Below are 17,824 nucleotides of genomic sequence, written 5' to 3'. Positions count from 1 at the left end.
AAGTCTCTGGATTCTGAAAATTCCAGACTGTGAGAGCACAGTCTGCCTGCCTTTAAGACAATATCTCTAATATTATCATGAGTACTGGTTAGCATCAAGGCTGTGTGCTTGGCCCACTACTGTTCACACTGCTAACATGCACCTGTGCATCCACACATGAGGAAACCCCATTTATTAAGTCTGCAAATGTTACCAGAGCAATGAGACTTATTCACAAGATGGTGAGTCAATGTGCAGAAGGAAGTCAAACGGCTAAAGAGCTGGTGCAGAGTTAATAAGGTTTACAATGGGGACTAAATGGAAGAAATCGCTGACCGTGATGAGCCGAGCACACGCCACTCAGCAGCAACAAGCAAATCTTTGATTAAAAAAAGATGAAAAATGGATTAACACTACTGCGGTTGTGAAATAAGCCTAGCAGAGAGGGATTTCTCAGGAATCTTAAACAAACATTAATCCCTAACTGAATCATCACAGCATTCTACAGACCCGTGGCTGACAGCATGTTGAAAATACTGCATCCTAACATGATATTCCGGCTGCATTTTGGGACACAGTGGGCCCTCCACGGGATAGTGAGGGGAGCTACAAAGCTCATTGGAGGGTCCCTATTTCTGTCCAGAATCTGTTTCAGAGCTGCTGCAGCAACAGGACTAATCATTGACACAGACTCCTGCCAGCCTCTCCATTACCTTTTTGAATGACTGCCATGAGGCAAATCTCAGGGCTTCTTTTAAACTCTTAAACTGCTGTTAAGATTATGACTGTATATTTTTTACTTGTTTTATGTATTTGATGTTTTAGTTTGCTCCTTCCCGGGCCTGTACTCTGGCTCTTCATCAAGTTTTTTGAAAAAACGTTCAGTTCCCGCCTTTGTCATGACATGATAAAAATGAAGACATACCTGGAAAATGTTTTCATGTTTTTTATCTTCAGTAAGAATTATTTTTGTAGTTTCCAAAGGTCAGCCATTTCTGAGGAAATCTCATTAATTTACTCAAAAGAGTAAAAGGAAGTAATTAAATAAATATTTTAAAAAATACTCGTGACTAAATTAAACTGAAAATAGTAGGTCTAGGTTCAATTTAATGTAGAGGAGAACTGAGTGGCACAAAAACAGAACAAAAGTGAGAAAGCACAAAATTAGATTAAACTCAAAACAAAACAGAAAGACGTTGAGATATTCATCTTGTCTGTCTGCTGGTGGGGCTGTCTTGGCCATTTGTATGCGCATGCCCCCCTTTCCAACTTCTATAAATATGCTTCACCCATAGTGAACACATGCACAAACAGTGTAACAGCCAGCATCCATATATGGAGCCACATGTTTACACTGTTCCTCTCTCTGCCAGCCAGTAGAAGTGAAGTTGCTTCCACTTCGCTCTAATGAGGAAAAGTCATTAGGAGGATTCAGGAAAGTAACACCTGTAGTCATTTTCCCCTCACTACCAGTAACTAAAGGATGACAAGCACTTTTTAAGCAGTTTCTTTTGGAATTATGGAGTATTTCTACCACTGATCCTCTAAAAGTGTTTAAAACAAAATCAAAGCATCAAAAAAAATTGAAAATTGCATTTATTATTTTTAGCACATTTATTGAACCAGTAAATAAGTATATTCCATGTTTATGCTTGACAACTCTTTAACTTAAAAGTATAATAGCATATATGTAAATTGATATTATACAGTCTACATGAGTGTTATTGTGTACCACCCAACTCATTCACCCAATGACGTTGCAGTATTGGTTGCTCTTTACATTAACAGATCATTTCTCCCAGGAGGAGTGACTACAGGACAGCTTTCTATGTCTAAAGACAGATTTGAGCAAACACAAACTTAAGCTATGATCTTCCATAAACTTAAGATTTGCTTGTGCTGCGGATATTTTCTTGCAGAGCAATTTTCTGAAGCCCTAGGCTAATGTTAGCATGTTTACTCTCGATGTTGATACGACTCATTGTATACCTGGATCGTAACATAATTCAGTCGGGTTTTATGCGGATTAAGCTCCCAGGAAAAGTTCCTCTGTTGCTTCCAAAAATGTAGAGCATTCCTTTGAACGTCAACAATGTTTAATGGCTGGTGTTTCAGTTGCTCTCTGTGCAGCTCTCCCGTACACCGACAGATCCCTGAGCACAATGCAAAGCAGGTGGTGAAACATAGACAGCCAATCCTGTCCTTTACCTATCAACACTGTAAAGGATGAAAACCCTGGGTATGGGAAAACCCAGTTATGCTAGATCAGCATATTAATGTGCATGCTGCTTTGCATGCTGTGCACACAAAAACAGGCCGTGAATTTTAAAAACTTGCTTTGTCAAAAACAACTGGAAAGGCCACACTAACTTCGGTTTAGCATGTAAGCTGTGCACAAAATAAACAGTAATACAAATAACACAGACAGCATCAGTCTCTGACTGTACGCAACACTGGGGGTTACGTTTTGTCAAGGAACCAGAAAGCATGTTTCTTTCCAATCACCAATATACAATCACATGAAATCAGCACAAAATGGCTTTCAATGTGCCATTTTCTCTGCACTTCCATACAACAGTGCTTAAATTGAGGCGGTAGCTCAATCTACATCCTAGAAGTGTGGTGGAGAAAGGAAGGCATGCAGCATAGGTCTCTGGGGTCAGGACTTGAACTCAGGACGAGTGCATTGAGGACTAAGGCCTCTGTATATGGGTCGCGTGCTCTACTGCTAAAATAGCCTGAATTGTATAAAATAAATAACAGTATACCAAGAAAGGATTGGGTTTGTGGGTGGATAATTTCAACTTCTTCTTCACAAACATGTTTATACATATCACATATATATCAAAAAATCACAGTGATTTAATAAATCAATGCTCTGCTTCCCAGATTTTATTTTTTGTTGTGAATGAGGTTCTACAGACTATTTCAGACTTGAATTTCTGCTAACCCAAAAAGATTTGTTTCATTTTGAATTATTTATGAAGGTAAGGTTTTATTGACACTGGCAACAGTGAGGTGAAATACATTGGCTCTCAACTGCAAAAATAAGACTACATTCACAGGAGGATGTTTAGTCTGGTGGAACAAACCAGAAATCAGGATCTGCAACCTTAAAGTGACAATGTTATGACAAGTATGATCTCAGTTTAAAGTTGACCTCCAATTTATATGCAATCACATACATCTAAATACATATCTATGCATCTAATGATCTTTCTCCTCCTTCAGAAGGTGTAAGATATTACAATAAACAGTTTTTTTTTGTGCCGCAGTATGCAAGCCCACCTCTGCAGAATGCCCAATCAGCACTGTCCTCAAGTAACCCTGGCACAATGCAGAAGACCCAGAGAGAAGCAAAGGAGCTGAGATAGACGCACAAATTTACCAGCCTGAGGCATAAAACCACTGAGGATGTCTGCGTTTAATTTTATGCAAGCAGTCTAAAAACAAAACGGTTACTATAGTTCTGAGGTGTTCCAAGGACATAAACACTGGGTGTTGAAAAGGTTTACTTAGAGAGGGTTAGGTTTTAGGGTTAACATTTTTAACTATGCAGTTCTGATTACTTTTGGCCAGAGTCAGAGGGTATTTTTTTTTAACTCTGCAATAAAAAATCCCCACAAAAATAGTAGCACAAGGTTTATGTGTGCTCTGTTATTAAGGGAGAAAAGACAGACAGATAATGCCTGCAGTGAACTCCGTACATCAATCTCTCTCAAGAAAGGACCGTGCAATGACCTGAAAAAGATGCACCAACACACAAAGCATCAAAAATGTTCCAGAGAGCAAAGCCAAGACACTCCCCAACTCCTTTGTCATACATAAAACCTAAAAAATACAATTCAAATTAATCATAATTTTTTTAAACTAAAATCATAAGTGTCTGGGTGAGAGAGCCACCCATGGTACTATATAAAATATATTTCCAAAAGTACTGGGTCACACCAACAAATCAATGAATTCTGGTGTTCCAGTCACTTCCATGGCTGCTGGTGTATAAAGTTTGATGTGAAGAAACTTGACTGGCATGCTGACCTCAACCTTCCTGAAAACCTTTGGGATGAATTAGAGCTGAGGCTGCAGTTATGTTTTGTTTTTTCATCTAACAATGAACACACTCCTAAACCTTGAGGAAGGTGTTTACAGAATAGTTGAAGTTGCTATTGCTGGCAACAGCGGGCCCATCAACAAATTGGACCTTATAGATTATGAACAGGATGTCATCAAAGTTTATGTACATGTAAAAGTAGACAAATACTTTTGGCAATATTGAGTATTTTTTTCCCAATTGTAATTTGTTACTGTAGTCTCAAATCTAATATTGAGAAAGAAAGAAAAATACTTCTTTTTGAAGATTAAGGTGTATGTGTGCATCTACTCAGATCTAGAGGAGTATGGCATTGTGTGTAGTAGCTGTTAGGAAATTATGGGAACGCAGCCATATGGTGGTGGCAGTAGCTGTGTCTGCTGCCTGTGCTGTTGTACTGCAGCACAGTGACATGGCTTCTTTCTTTCTTTCTCTCTTTCTTTCTTTATTTCTTTCTCCCACACACACTCTTGTTTTGCTATATGTAGTGAGGACCATGTGTTGACTCCCATTGATTTTCAGTCATTTTCAACCCTTTCTATGCCCTAACCCTGACAATAACCCTAAACCTAACCATTACCAGTGCATGCCTAAACCTAACCTTAACCTAAAGTCAATTCACATCTTAGTCCTAAACCTAACCGTTAACAAAATAGGTCGTGAGGACCAGCAAAATGTCCTCACTTTGGTACAAACGGTCCTCAATTTGATGGTGAAATCGGGAAAATGGTTCTCACTGTGATGCCAAGACAGGAACACACACACACACACACATACATACATACACAATACAAATCAAACTTCTGTGAAATCAAACTGTCCACTTAGGAAGCAACACTGATTGACAATCAGTTTCACATGCTGTTGTGCAAATGGAACAGACAACAGGGGGAAATCTTTGGTGATTAGCAAGACACTCAATAAAGTGGTTCTGCAGGTGGGGACCACAGACCACTTCTCAGTACCTATGCTTTCTGGCTGATGTTTTGGTCACTTTTGAATGTTGGTGGTGCTTTCACACTCGTGGTAGCATGAGACGGACTCTACAACCCACACAAGTGGCTCAGGTAGTGCAGCTCATCCAGGATGGCACATCAATGCCAGCTGTGGCAAGAAGGTTTGCTGTGTCTGTCAGCGTAGTGTCCAGAGCCTGGAGGCGCTACCAGGAGACAGGCCAGTACACCAGGAGACGTGGAGGAGGCTGTAGGAGGGCAACAACCCAGCAGCCGGACCGTTACCTCCGACTCCATGAGGATGGTATGAGGGCCCGACGTCCACAAATGGGGGTTGTGCTCACAGCCCAACACCGTGCAGGACGCTTGGCATTTGCCAGAGAACACCGGGATTGTGACAGACATGACAGAGTGTGGAGAAACCGTGGAGAGCGATCTGCTGTTTGTAACATCCTTCAGCATGACCGGTTTGGCAGTGGGTCAGTAATGGTGTGGGGTGGCATTTTTTCGGAGGCCCGCATGGCCCTCCATGTGCTCGCCAGAGGTAGCCTGACTGTCCGAGGTACCGAGATGAGATCCTCAGACCCCTTGTGAGACCATATGCTGGTGAGGTTGGCCCTGGGTTCCTCCTAATGCAGGACAATGCTAGACCTCATGTAGCTGGAGTGTGTCAGCAGTTCCTGCAAGATGAAGACATTGAAGCTATGGACTGGCCCGCCCGTTCCCCAGACCTGTATCTGATTGAGCACATCTGGGACATCATGTCTCGCTCCATCCACCAATGTCACGTTACACCACAGACTGTCCAGGAGTTGGTGGATGCTTTAGTCCAGGTCTGGGAGGAGATCCCTCAGGAGACCATCCACCGTCTCATCAGGAGCATGCCCAGGGGTTGTAGGGAGGTCATACAGACACGTGGAGGTCACACACAATACTGAGCCTCATTTTGACTTGTTTTAAGGACATTACATCAAAGTTGGATCAGCCTGTAGTGTGTTTTTTCCACTTTAATTTTGTGTGTGACTCCAAATCCAGGCCTCCATTGGTTAATAAATTTGATTTCCATTGATGATTTTTGTGTGATTTAGTTGTCAGTACATTCAACTTTGTACAGAACAAAGTATTCAATGAGAATATTTCATTCATTCAGATCTAGGATGTGTTATTTGAGTGTTCCCTTTATTTTTTTGAGCAGTGTATATATTCTGCAGAAGCCATGTTTTAGCATATATGTAAGTGAGCTGAGGGCAGGCACAGATAAGGAAGCAGAGGAATGTCTTCTCCCTGATAACTGAATACGTTAAAAGATAAAGTAGGTAGTTTCAGCGTGTGCCGAGACCAAAATCCGTAGTGTCACTGCTGCAGATAAAAACTTTTTTGTTTATGTTTCCCAGACAGAGAGTTTGCTGCTCATAAATTAAAAATTGTGATATCAGCAAAAACTTTATTGTTTTTACTTCATTTATTTTTGGCGCCCAGTAAAAATTAAGCCAAGTCCACAGATAAACGATCTGTCTCTTCAAGTGCCTATTGCAGAAACTATTCTAAAATGTTTTTCAAACAATAAACGTATCTGGGATGCTTAAAGAAAACAGAGATTCTGGAAAAATAGGATACACTGTAAAAAACAGAAATGTATACAAAATAAGTAACACTTTGAAAATTAATGGGGTGTACTCTCTTTAATGGATCCAATTCAACCAAGAAGCCCAAATATTCAGTTGCTGCGAGCTTAATGCAAAGACAGTTGCACGTGTGACAGCGGCACAGCAGATCTCTATCCTCGAAGATGGTTTTTACTGGAAAAAGAGACTTTGATTGATTGATTCATAGATTCATAGACACACACACACACACATACGTATGTATGTATATAAAGCCATCAGGATTTACTACAAAGAGCTGGTGAAACAAATAATCAACACCACTGAGTCATTCAATAACCAAGAGCACTTACACTCTGCTCCATTCAGGTTAGAGCAGAAATGTGGTGAATAAGCTGTTACTACTAAACATTACAAGTGTTGTAATAACAAACAGTTGGAATTTTCACTGAGATACAGGGAGACACTGCAGACTGCAGTAAACATTGTTTTAGACTTTTACAATACTAAGAAAACTACACAGCACAGTTTTCTTAGTGCTGTATTGGTCTAAGAAATATTTTACTACCACTGTTTTTGGGGTTCCTGTCTTTGAACATCCGTTAACACCCGGTTCTATTAAGCTGATGTATTGTTTCATGTAAGGTATTATTTATATAATGATTAGGTATCAATATGTTCATCCGTCAAAGTGGAAGTCGAATAAATATGTTTTAGGGTTTTTAACTGAATGAGCCTGAGGTCTGTGAGAACACCTTAGTGATCTGTGTTGTTGTACACCAGGCTGTGAATAATGCAGCATATAATCAGTTAGCTCACCAGTTACATTTCTAAACCATTCATGGTATAAAAACAACAGCAACTGTTCAGATTCACCAAACCTATTCAAGACAACAAGTGATGCAGACAGCAGCAAGATACAGATCGGTGAAGGGACCTCACCTAAGCTCTATCAGGTGCCACCAAAACCACTGGAAGTTAGAACAGTGAATGCAGATTCTTCTTCACTCAGTACCTAAGATCAGTGAAGAGTTTAACGAAGAATCCAGAAGAAGCCATTTAAAAATAATACCTTATTTTGTACAGAGGCATGCCAGCTGTTCACCAAGGCCGCTACCTAGACTCAACGGTAATGTTCATTTTGTCCCTTTGCCATTTCATAGCATAGTATTATTTCATAGAAATAGAATGTTGCTAAATGCGTATATAAATGCGTCTTTAAATAAAATAAGTTTTAAAGTGACTACTCCATCACAAACATACAGCGTAAGTTTGCGGCAAGATGGCTAAAAAACAAAAAAAATTAAAGGCTGCTAATTAAAGTTCTTGAGCAGAAATCAGAATCTGTTCAAACTGATAATGGTGGGTCAAAGCCTCGCAAAATTAGAAATTGGACCCAAATCCCTGACAGGTGCATTTCTGGTCTTGACTTAAGAAATAGCATGGACATTTGCCTTGTGTGTATCGAACTACATGTAACCATATTGTTTTATAAACCACCAGTCAAGAAAATAAAAAAAGTATAACTTTTTCTAACAAGTGCTGAATTTTGTAGATTTTGCAGCTGCTTTTTTGTTAAAATAATGAAAGCCTGTGTTACAGTCTGGAAGTGTAGCATGTTGGTAAAACCATAAAAGCATGTTTTTTAATTCCAATGCAAAACTAAGGGAACCAAACAATTTTCTAATAAACTGAACTTATTTTCTAAAGTGCATTTTGTAACTGGGATAATGCAGGAAAGTGCACGTACTCCAAGCACTAGAAGACGAAACTTTCCTACTTTATAGAAAAACAATGTGCAGTAAATTCCAATATAACAAGGGTATTTGCATGCATCTGTGGTTTAAATGCAGCATTTGATATTTTTATGGACATTCTAAAGGTGGTGTAAACGACTTGTGATAAAACAAAATCGCCCTCACCAACTGTCTATACACAAACAGATTGTTCATCCAAGGTGGCAGCAGGAAATCTTGTTTGGGGTTTGATCAAGTGCAATTTCTCCTCCCCTCAGACATTGCAAACATAAAGTAACACAGCGGGGAGGCCTGTGGTCACAGATTGTTCCTGACATCAATTTACCGTTTGAGATCCTTTGTAGCGGTTTACAATCACAGGACAATGAAGGCTGTGCATTTGTAGCCGTCTGTGTGTGCCAGAATATTTTAGTTACTCCATGTTATTTACAAGTAGTGACAGCTAAATACTAGGCTAGTGTGTACAGGCAGAGACCGCCCACGCAGCACAGCCCACCTGTTGACTGTGTTTGAGACTGAATGAGAGAAGCTAAGACAGCCATAATTAAAAGCTGTTGGTGGCTGAGCTGCTTTATAAAGGCTTTAAAGCCAAACACAGTCATGTTGACTTCTTAACACTTTCTGTTGTCAGTTTTTCATTATTATTTACAATTCCACACATCTGGTATGTTTGTCTTACACCTCTATCCCTTTTTAACTCTTCCCTGCTCATATTTTCCACACAGCTTTCCGAATCCACACATATTCATCTGCAAAAAAAAAAACTAAACACATTTCAACTCCTCGTTAATTAATGATGGACTCTTTAAGTTTACTTTAACAGCTGTTTGCATGTTTAATGTTTCAGGAAGTATCAAGAACGTACATGGCGAGCTGCATCTATCAACATCATGCCAGGTCAGTTTTTCCTCGAATTGATGCATTTTAAAGAATTAGAAAATGGCTCTGCTGTGTGGGCTATTTTGAACTGAAAAAAACAGCCATGGCAGCTACAAAAGAAAAAAACATTTTCTGCAGAAATGAAGAGTGATAAGTATACATATCATTGCTTGTACGTTTTTAAGAGAACTGTGCAACAACTATTTATTTAGTGTTAGATATTTCTCATTCACTCTTCATTTTGTTTTTTATACATATCTTGCCCTGAACATTGGATCACAATCAGGGACTTTTTGCCTAAAATTTGTCATTGAGCCAAGATTCTTTTTCCAAGTATTACAAGGTGTAAACTACAATATTTAAAACACATAAATACCACCAGTATAACTTGCACTCCTTAATATAAAAGCCAGATGAGGCAATAATTAGCGCTGCATGAATCAATCAATACTTTGAGAGTCAGTAGTATATTCAGTCTGTTGAATAGTCTGACAGCAACGGATTCCCACATGATAGTCGCCAAGATGCTAAAAGTCAGAATGTTGGCAGAATCGGAAAAACAGATGAGAAATCGGGAATATCCAGTTTTATTGCATCAGATGCGCTCATTGAGATAGGCAACTAAATTGCAACTGTACAATTCCCTAACATTGTATTGCCATTGCAATAATATTGAGTGTGTAATGAATTGACATAAGGAAGAAAGACATGGATTAATTTAGTTTTTAATCAAACAGACATTGTTGTGTTCTCTGGGAAAACAAAAAAAAAATAAAAAATCATCACTTCCAACATGCATGCTGTACGTCAATCAAAACCTAGAAAACATGCCCGTGTCTCGGCACATTTTGCGGCAGCAATTAAAAAAAAAATAAAATCAGAAAATATTTATGCATGGCTTTCAAAATATGTGATATGCACACTGTTTTTATTAAGGATTTTTCAGGACAGAGTAACCCCCCCATAAAGCCCAAGGAAGCACACCGAGTTGTTAAATTTGCACACCTAGTTTTTCCAATTCTGGCTAATGGCCCTTGCCAACCGAACGCGACAAAACCAGCACAGCGCTCAAAAACGTACTCGTTCAGGGCAATGCACTGAAGTTCGGTGCACAAACTACAGTGCAATGCAGGGCGAAGCCCTCTTGGTGGCTACAATTGCCGCTGTGAAGTATACTCCCGCAGCCAACAGAGACAGGATATCTATAAAATCGCTCCAAACCAAGCAAAAAGCTCTGCTCATAGGATCTTCATCATAATTTTCTCCCATTTTTTCCTATTTCTCTCTGTCTCACTAGACCATTATATGTTGGTATTAGCACAAAAGGTCGCTAACATCTATTTATTAAGAAAGATCTGCCTCTTTTGCGCTGTACTCTGCTGTGGATGAACAGAGCGCAGCATCTTCGTTGTCCTGCGGTAATCGCAGCAAGTGTCGTTTTCATTCTGAGCTCCCTAACACTGATCAAACCAAACGACCCAGTTGGCAATACATATTGTCTCAGGGCTTCCTCTTAAAACACATCTGACAGTAAAGGCAGGTGAAATTCCTTTAAGCTAATAAGAACTTAATCTTTAAATACTTCTGATGTCACTAATGGTAGTAAATGATAGGCTGTCTAACAAAAGTATCCATTTTAAAAGTTATTATACTGTCCTGATCCTGTATCATAATTTGAGGCAATAATAAAAGGTATTGCATTTGGAATATGGCTTCCAATAAGCAACTTCGCCTCCGGTCATTCATCTACCCACAAGTTTTTGGATTAGTCCAAAAATACCAACGTTCCTAAACAAATGAAACGAGCATTATTTAACAAACTTTCACATGTACGTTTGTGATGCACTGCTTCCAACTTCCATTTCGCATGCAAATAGTCATCATTTTCTCTCTAAATATAACTCCAATAAAAACATAATTTCTTAATAATTATTACTATACCCTTATTTAAGCACATACAGGGGTTGGACAATGAAACTGAAACACCTGTCATTTTAAAGTGGGAGGTTTCATGGCTAAATTGGACCAGCCTGGTAGCCAGTCTTCATTGATTGCACATTGCACCAGTAAGAGCAGAGTGTGAAGGTTCAATTAGCAGGGTAAGAGCACAGTTTTGATCAAAATATTGAAATGCACACAACACTATGGGTGACATACCAGAGTTCAAAAGAGGACAAATTGTTGGTGCACGTCCTGCTGGCGCATCTGTGACCAAGACAGCAAGTCTTTGTGATGTATCAAGAGCCACGGTATCCAGGGTAATGTCAGCATACCACCAAGAAGGACGAACCACATCCAACAGGATTAACTGTGGACGCAAGAGGAACCTGTCTGAAAGGGATGTTCGGGTGCTAACCCGGATTGTATCCAAAAAACATAAAACCACGGCTGCCCAAATCACGGCAGAATTAAATGTACACCTCAACTCTCCTGTTTCCACCAGAACTGTCCGTCGGGAGCTCCACAGGGTCAATATACACGGCCGGGCTGCTATAGCCAAACCTTTGGTCACTCATGCCAATGCCAAACGTTGGTTTCAATGATGCAAGGAACGCAAATCTGGGGCTGTGGATAACGTGAAACATGTATTGTTCTCTGATGAGTCCACCTTTATTGTTTTCCCCACATCCAGGAGAGTTACGGTGTGGAGAAGCCCCAAAGAAGCGTACCACCCAGACTGTTGCATGCCCAGAGTGAAGCATGGGGGTGGATCAGTGATGGTTTGGGCTGCCATATCATGGCATTCCCTTGGCCCAATACTTGTGCTAGATGGGCGCGTCACTGCCAAGGACTACTGAACCATTCTTGAGGACCATGTGTATCCAATGGTTCAAACATTGTATCCTGAAGACGGTGCAGTGTATCAGGATGACAATGCACCAATACACACAGCAAGACTGGTGAAAGATTGGTTTGATGAACATGAAAGTGAAGTTGAACATCTCCCATGGCCTGCACAGTCACCAGATCTAAATATTATTGAGTCACTTTGGGGTGTTTTGGAGGAGCGAGTCAGGAAACGTTTTCCTCCACCAGTATAACGTAGTGACCTGGCCACTATCCTGCAAGAAGAATGGCTTAAAATCCCTCTGACCACTGTGCAGGACTTGTATATGTCATTCCCAAGACGAATTGGAGGCCCTACACCATACTAATAAATTATTGTGCTCTAAAACCAGGTGTTTCAGTTTCATTGTCCAACCCCTGTAATTAATGTTAATTGATGTTTATAGTAAACATCCTCAACTATTTGTGGCTAGGGTCATCAAAATAATCACGTTTCTTTTAATAGTCCATACAAAAAGGGAGAATTTTTAAAGATATTCCTTTTCTATCAAAATCAAAATATACGCTACTCAAACTGGCAAATAACTCCACACAACAGCACTTCAGAGACAAATTAATGAATTAAAACAGTGAGCTGCTGCTGGTACTTTAAACTCTGGTAACAAAGCAAGTTTGCTCAGAATAGCCTTTGTGGCCCACTTTAAATGAAAGCTAAAGGCAGAAAATGTTGTTAGGAGCTCTTTTGACTGTGACACAGACGAACAGGAAAGCATGCTGCGAAGCCCGGATGCAAGGTGTGCTATGAAGTGAAGTAACACGACAAAACTAGCAAATAATCTTAAAGACTGAAGCTCTGCTGTTTTTTAAAAAGAGTTTAAAAAGGTCAGCAAACCTCCTGTATCCGCAATAGCAAAGTAGTAAACATGTCGGTTGGCATCTGCCAACATTATCTGCTTAAATTTTAGCAACTTACACCTAACATGGTCAGTCTGCACTGCCCCACCAAAATGCTTTTGCCCACCCACCTCTTCACCGCACGGTGCCTAACTCTGCCTAACTGGTGCCATGGGTACCAGTTAACTCAGGAAATGTCCAGGAGCACATGGTTCCATCAGGTAAGAAATGGTGGCTAATAACAAACAGAGTAAACACCAAAATGTCGACCCAGAGTAAAGCTAAAAATTTGAGCAGAAACGAGTCAGAATCTGTGGCAACTTACCCTGCTAATTCAAGCTGATCGCCAAAGAAAATATGATAGTAAATTTCCAGAAACTAAACAGTGCTGCTGCTAAGTGCATTTACAGGGACCAGATCCTTCTTCCCACTGTAAAAAAACAAAAACAAAAACAAAAAACAAGAGTGCCAAGTGTTATCTCTCACTGAATGTTTTTAATACAATCCATTAAAGAGTGAGATAATGCAACGATGTTTGATGAGAATGTAGGCCTCCCAGTTTATTTCACACCCTCCCTATAATTAGATGTAGTGACTTGAATAATTCCCATTATACTGATGAAAACAGGCCTCTGAAATATTTAAACCCACAAGCAAGCCCCACTCTCACTTCTAAAAAAAAAAAAAAAGCGCTGGCTCTCACAGACACCATCGCCAGCAGGGGCAACATGTGCATAACGCAGCAATAAATCAATAATGCACGATGTCCCGTCACCTCTCACACCCTCGATTAAAAGGTCCGACACACTTATAACCAACTAATCCAAAAGTTGTACAAAACATACAAACACAATAAAGCAAACACTCAGGATATCAACTAAATTCTGTCTATCATATTCACACACACAACCACATTATTAAAAAAACAAAAAAACAAAGCATCTTTCAACAACCTTTATTCTTCCAGGGTGCATGAAAATGCACTGATTATGGAAGTGTTTGCTCATCTTAATACCCACCCATGCAATTAACCTTCTCATTAGGTTTTTTTTTTTTTTACACTTTTCAAAGCTAATCTTATTGATGCATAATAATGCATCTAGAAAATATGACCAGGTACCCGACACACCATGCAAACACTGCAATCTTAGCTGTGCTGCATGACCTAGATGAATCTAAATATTATCTGGCCAAAGAAGAATTAAGGGCAATTCAGCTATTCACATGAACAACAATGGTGCTCTTCAAATAGATGCATACAATTCTAGTTTTGTATTAACATTATTTAAGAGGCACCAGGTATAACATTCAGACTAAATTCTTCAAGTTAAAAGGAAAATAAATATGAGATACAGAAACTCAGATGAAGGCAGGGATCCTTTTAACAGATTTGGGGTGCCATTATCAGGTGTCCAAAAAAATCCCAATATAAAAAGATACATATCTGTGCATGATCTCACAATTTCTTTCCCATAACTGTATATTCTCCTACTTTACAATCCGTCTCGACCGTTAAATTATTTTCCTAACCACTTCAGCAGCACAGTACAACAACGTGATGTGTGAGTGGAGGGGGGAAGATTTTAAAGTCATATCCTCTTCATTCAATAAAAAAAAAAAAAAAAAGACATTTTCCAGGTTACTTATGTAACCTGGAAAAGAGAACCCCCGCCCACACCTATAAAAAGGAGTGTGCACACACAAACATCATTAAAAACACATCTCTAGGGAAGGTTAAGGTGCAGAGCAAATTTAATTACTAAAAGCTTGCCTGCAACCAACTTCTCTTTTTAGTGTTTTTATGTGGTCAGCAGAGCCCTTTTAGATGGCCCAATAAAATAAAACAAATGTTACAGCTGTTTACTGTTGCAACAACTTCATCACAAGCTAATGGAGCAGAGTTTGTTTATCAAGCAGGCCTGCACTTCCTTTTAATCAGTGATGTTCAAGTATTTTTCATGTTTCAAATTAAAAAATAAAAAAAAACACAGGATCCACAGGCGAAACAGCAAAGAGACTAATGAGTTTACTATGCAACGGTAAAGCTTAATGTCAAAGGGCAGTTTGATGTAACCGGAGTGGGGCTTCCCCCCAAGGGCAGCTGGGGTATCGTTTTTCTGGACTGGTCACAAACAAAGTGCCTGTCACTCAGTCCTTCCCAAATCCTCTTTTACCCTTTGTGAACTTTTTTTTCCTATGGTATGTTTGATAATCTAAGCTTTAGATCTTCATTTCAACTTTCTCTTTCAAACTTGCTGCTTTTGATTTCTTCGGTCCAGTCACATTCTCCGTTTTCTCTCACCCCATCATTTCTGTAACCGTTTCTCCCTGAAGCAGTTCTTCGGATTCCCTAAAACTTTTTAAAAGAGAAAGCAGCTGATCGCATCCCATGAAATCAATCATGGTGCAACATAACAGACGCATAAAGGACAAGTCACACACCTGTACCACTTACCATTACCCCTAAGCTTTGCACATACATGCCCTATGTGATATGGGAGGTGTCAATTCTTTTGCCATTACAAAAGAAAGGGGGTACAGTTTTTGTAATCTGCGCTTGCAAATATATCTAAATAAAAGTATTTTTTCACCATTACAATGCGTAGTTTGATGTGTTCAGGTTTGAGCGATGTTGATCAGGACCAATACCAGAATTAGAAAGTCTATGTAGGAGGAAACAACTTTTCTGTAAAAAAAATAAATACATATAAAATACATACACAGACAAGCATGTGATTAGTTGGAAATATGGTATGAGGCCAATTATCAAGTCATTAAAACAGAGAACATGCCAGCAGAGCCAACATGCTAAATTTCGCAAATCGTTCTGCATTAATACATTTTCAGCAGGAACAAGACATTAGTTTATTGGCGACTGTGGCTGTGGGGTCACATATGGTTAAAATCTAACTTTATAGCTAAAGCAAGTTAACCCAGTGATATTCCAACTGTCCAGGAGAACTCCAATTGGTAATAAATTCAATAATTAGCACTAATTTTATAACTTCAGTGTAGTGTCGGATTTGGGGAAGTTTCAAATGGCTTGGATCGATATCAGGGACAAAATAAAATCTTTATCATTAATTTATTAGATGTCATTATCAATACTCTTTATTGAGCATTAGAAAATACATCAAGATGCTGACGTTAAGAGTCACATAATCAACACAGCTTGATGAAAAGCCAGTAAAAACATGTTTAGGTAAAAGGAATCAGCGGCAAGTGATCACCTAATTGAAACAGTGTCCCACTGCATAAATGAGCATATTTAACATGGATTAGTCTGGTAAAAGTAGTACAAATACATCTTTGATCACTAATTTATGGTCTGGATTTAATATGCTTGAAGAAACTCCAACTCTTCCTCCTCTAGTTTTACTTTGCATTTCATGTTTCACTTTTGATCCCTTGCTGCTTAGCTTCCCCTTGATCACATATCACTGGACTCCTTACAGGAGCTGGGCCAGGCCAAATTCCCCATTACCAAGATTGATGAGCCATTTGCTTTAGACAATCACTCAGACTCTGTAACTACATAAGGAGCCAGCGTGTAAACAGAGGGATAAATACAGAGCAACAACCAGCCGTATATAATGATCACCGTTTTTACTGAACTCTGATCTATATGTTCTGATACTACTGTCGGAAATAATGTTCTATAGGAAGCAAAGGTGAATGCAAAAGTCTTTAATGTTTGACTTGAGTCTCACTCAACTAAGAAATTAAAATGTTTACCAATTCATTCATATTCTAGTTGAACTATTGTAATATTTATCACTTAGATTCCATATTTGTTCAGTTTTTCAGCTGACCAGGGAGAAATTCAGATAAAATTGTTAAAGCGTATAAATGACTTTAGAACCATGCATGTGTAATTCTGTTATATAGGCTGCAGTGCAATCTCAGCCTGCATGTGTCACAGCATCATGAAAGCTGCCAGTGTCCCTCAGTTTAAAAATAAAGCAGAGAAAGCCTCTTTTTGTTTGTTCCTTTCAGCAGATTTCCACAAAGTTTCAGGCTGTCGTGCTTCTAAGTGAGTCGCTGTGTTTTCCCAAAACTCTGCACGCTCGTGTGCCAGAAAGGCTTACACTACTAGCATGAAGCTAGAACTGTATGGTGGTTATGAATGGCACCAACCTAATTCATCCTGCACTTCACAGATAAAAAAGAAATATCAGTTATTCCCATCTTTCATATCAGAACCTTAAACCTATTCTGTGCCAACAATCATCTCATTGTCATAATCTCATACAAACACATTTTAGCATCAGGAGCTCAATTCATTGAGGGATAAACAGAGAGCATCTTTGGCAAACAGCCTAGGACTTCGTGTTCCTGTCTGAAATGAATAAATAACCTGTTCATGTTGATTCACTCCTACAACTTAAAAAAAAAACTTAAAATTTTGCATTCCAGTAAATCCCAATATATTAATGGTTTATTATTGAAAACTGAATTCGCACAGCTTGTAGTTCCTCTTGGCTTTCCATTGAGGATGGGGAAAGCCACCAGGAATTCAGCTGGACTACTCTGTGGAAAGCCAGGGTTGCAAACTCTGGGAAAATAAGGTGGAAAATAATGCTGTGTAACAGATGTTACTTAGAACACAGACTTTCACAGATTTTCACTTTAAAATATCAATGCATTTTTTCCCCTCGCCCATTTCAGTTCCCATGATGCATCTCTGAACCACTAGGACCATGGCACAACAGCTTGCCCAGCAACAATCCTCCCAGGGCAGAGAACTGTAGGAACCATAATAAGCAAGAATCTAAGAGGAACAACTTCCTGAGAACAACCGGTAGTAATATAGCAGATAAAGTGTGAGTTAAACTTGTTTTGGAAAGAAACAGAAGCAGCAGCAGCAATTTTCATTATGTT

General features: G+C 39.3%; 1 protein-coding gene across 1 annotated transcript in view; it reads right to left on the bottom strand.

Moving 5' to 3' along the window:
* The window catches only part of LOC124871074 (radixin), a 55,413-nt gene that overhangs the window by 22,454 nt on the left and 15,135 nt on the right, over positions 1-17,824 (bottom strand). The gene's annotated exons all lie outside the window — the stretch shown is intronic.

This window comes from Girardinichthys multiradiatus, chromosome 7 (assembly GCF_021462225.1).
Source record: "Girardinichthys multiradiatus isolate DD_20200921_A chromosome 7, DD_fGirMul_XY1, whole genome shotgun sequence".
Lineage (NCBI taxonomy): Eukaryota > Metazoa > Chordata > Actinopteri > Cyprinodontiformes > Goodeidae > Girardinichthys > Girardinichthys multiradiatus.
The sequence above is the reverse complement of the archived record's forward strand: the minus strand, read 5'-3'. Positions and strand labels throughout refer to the sequence as shown.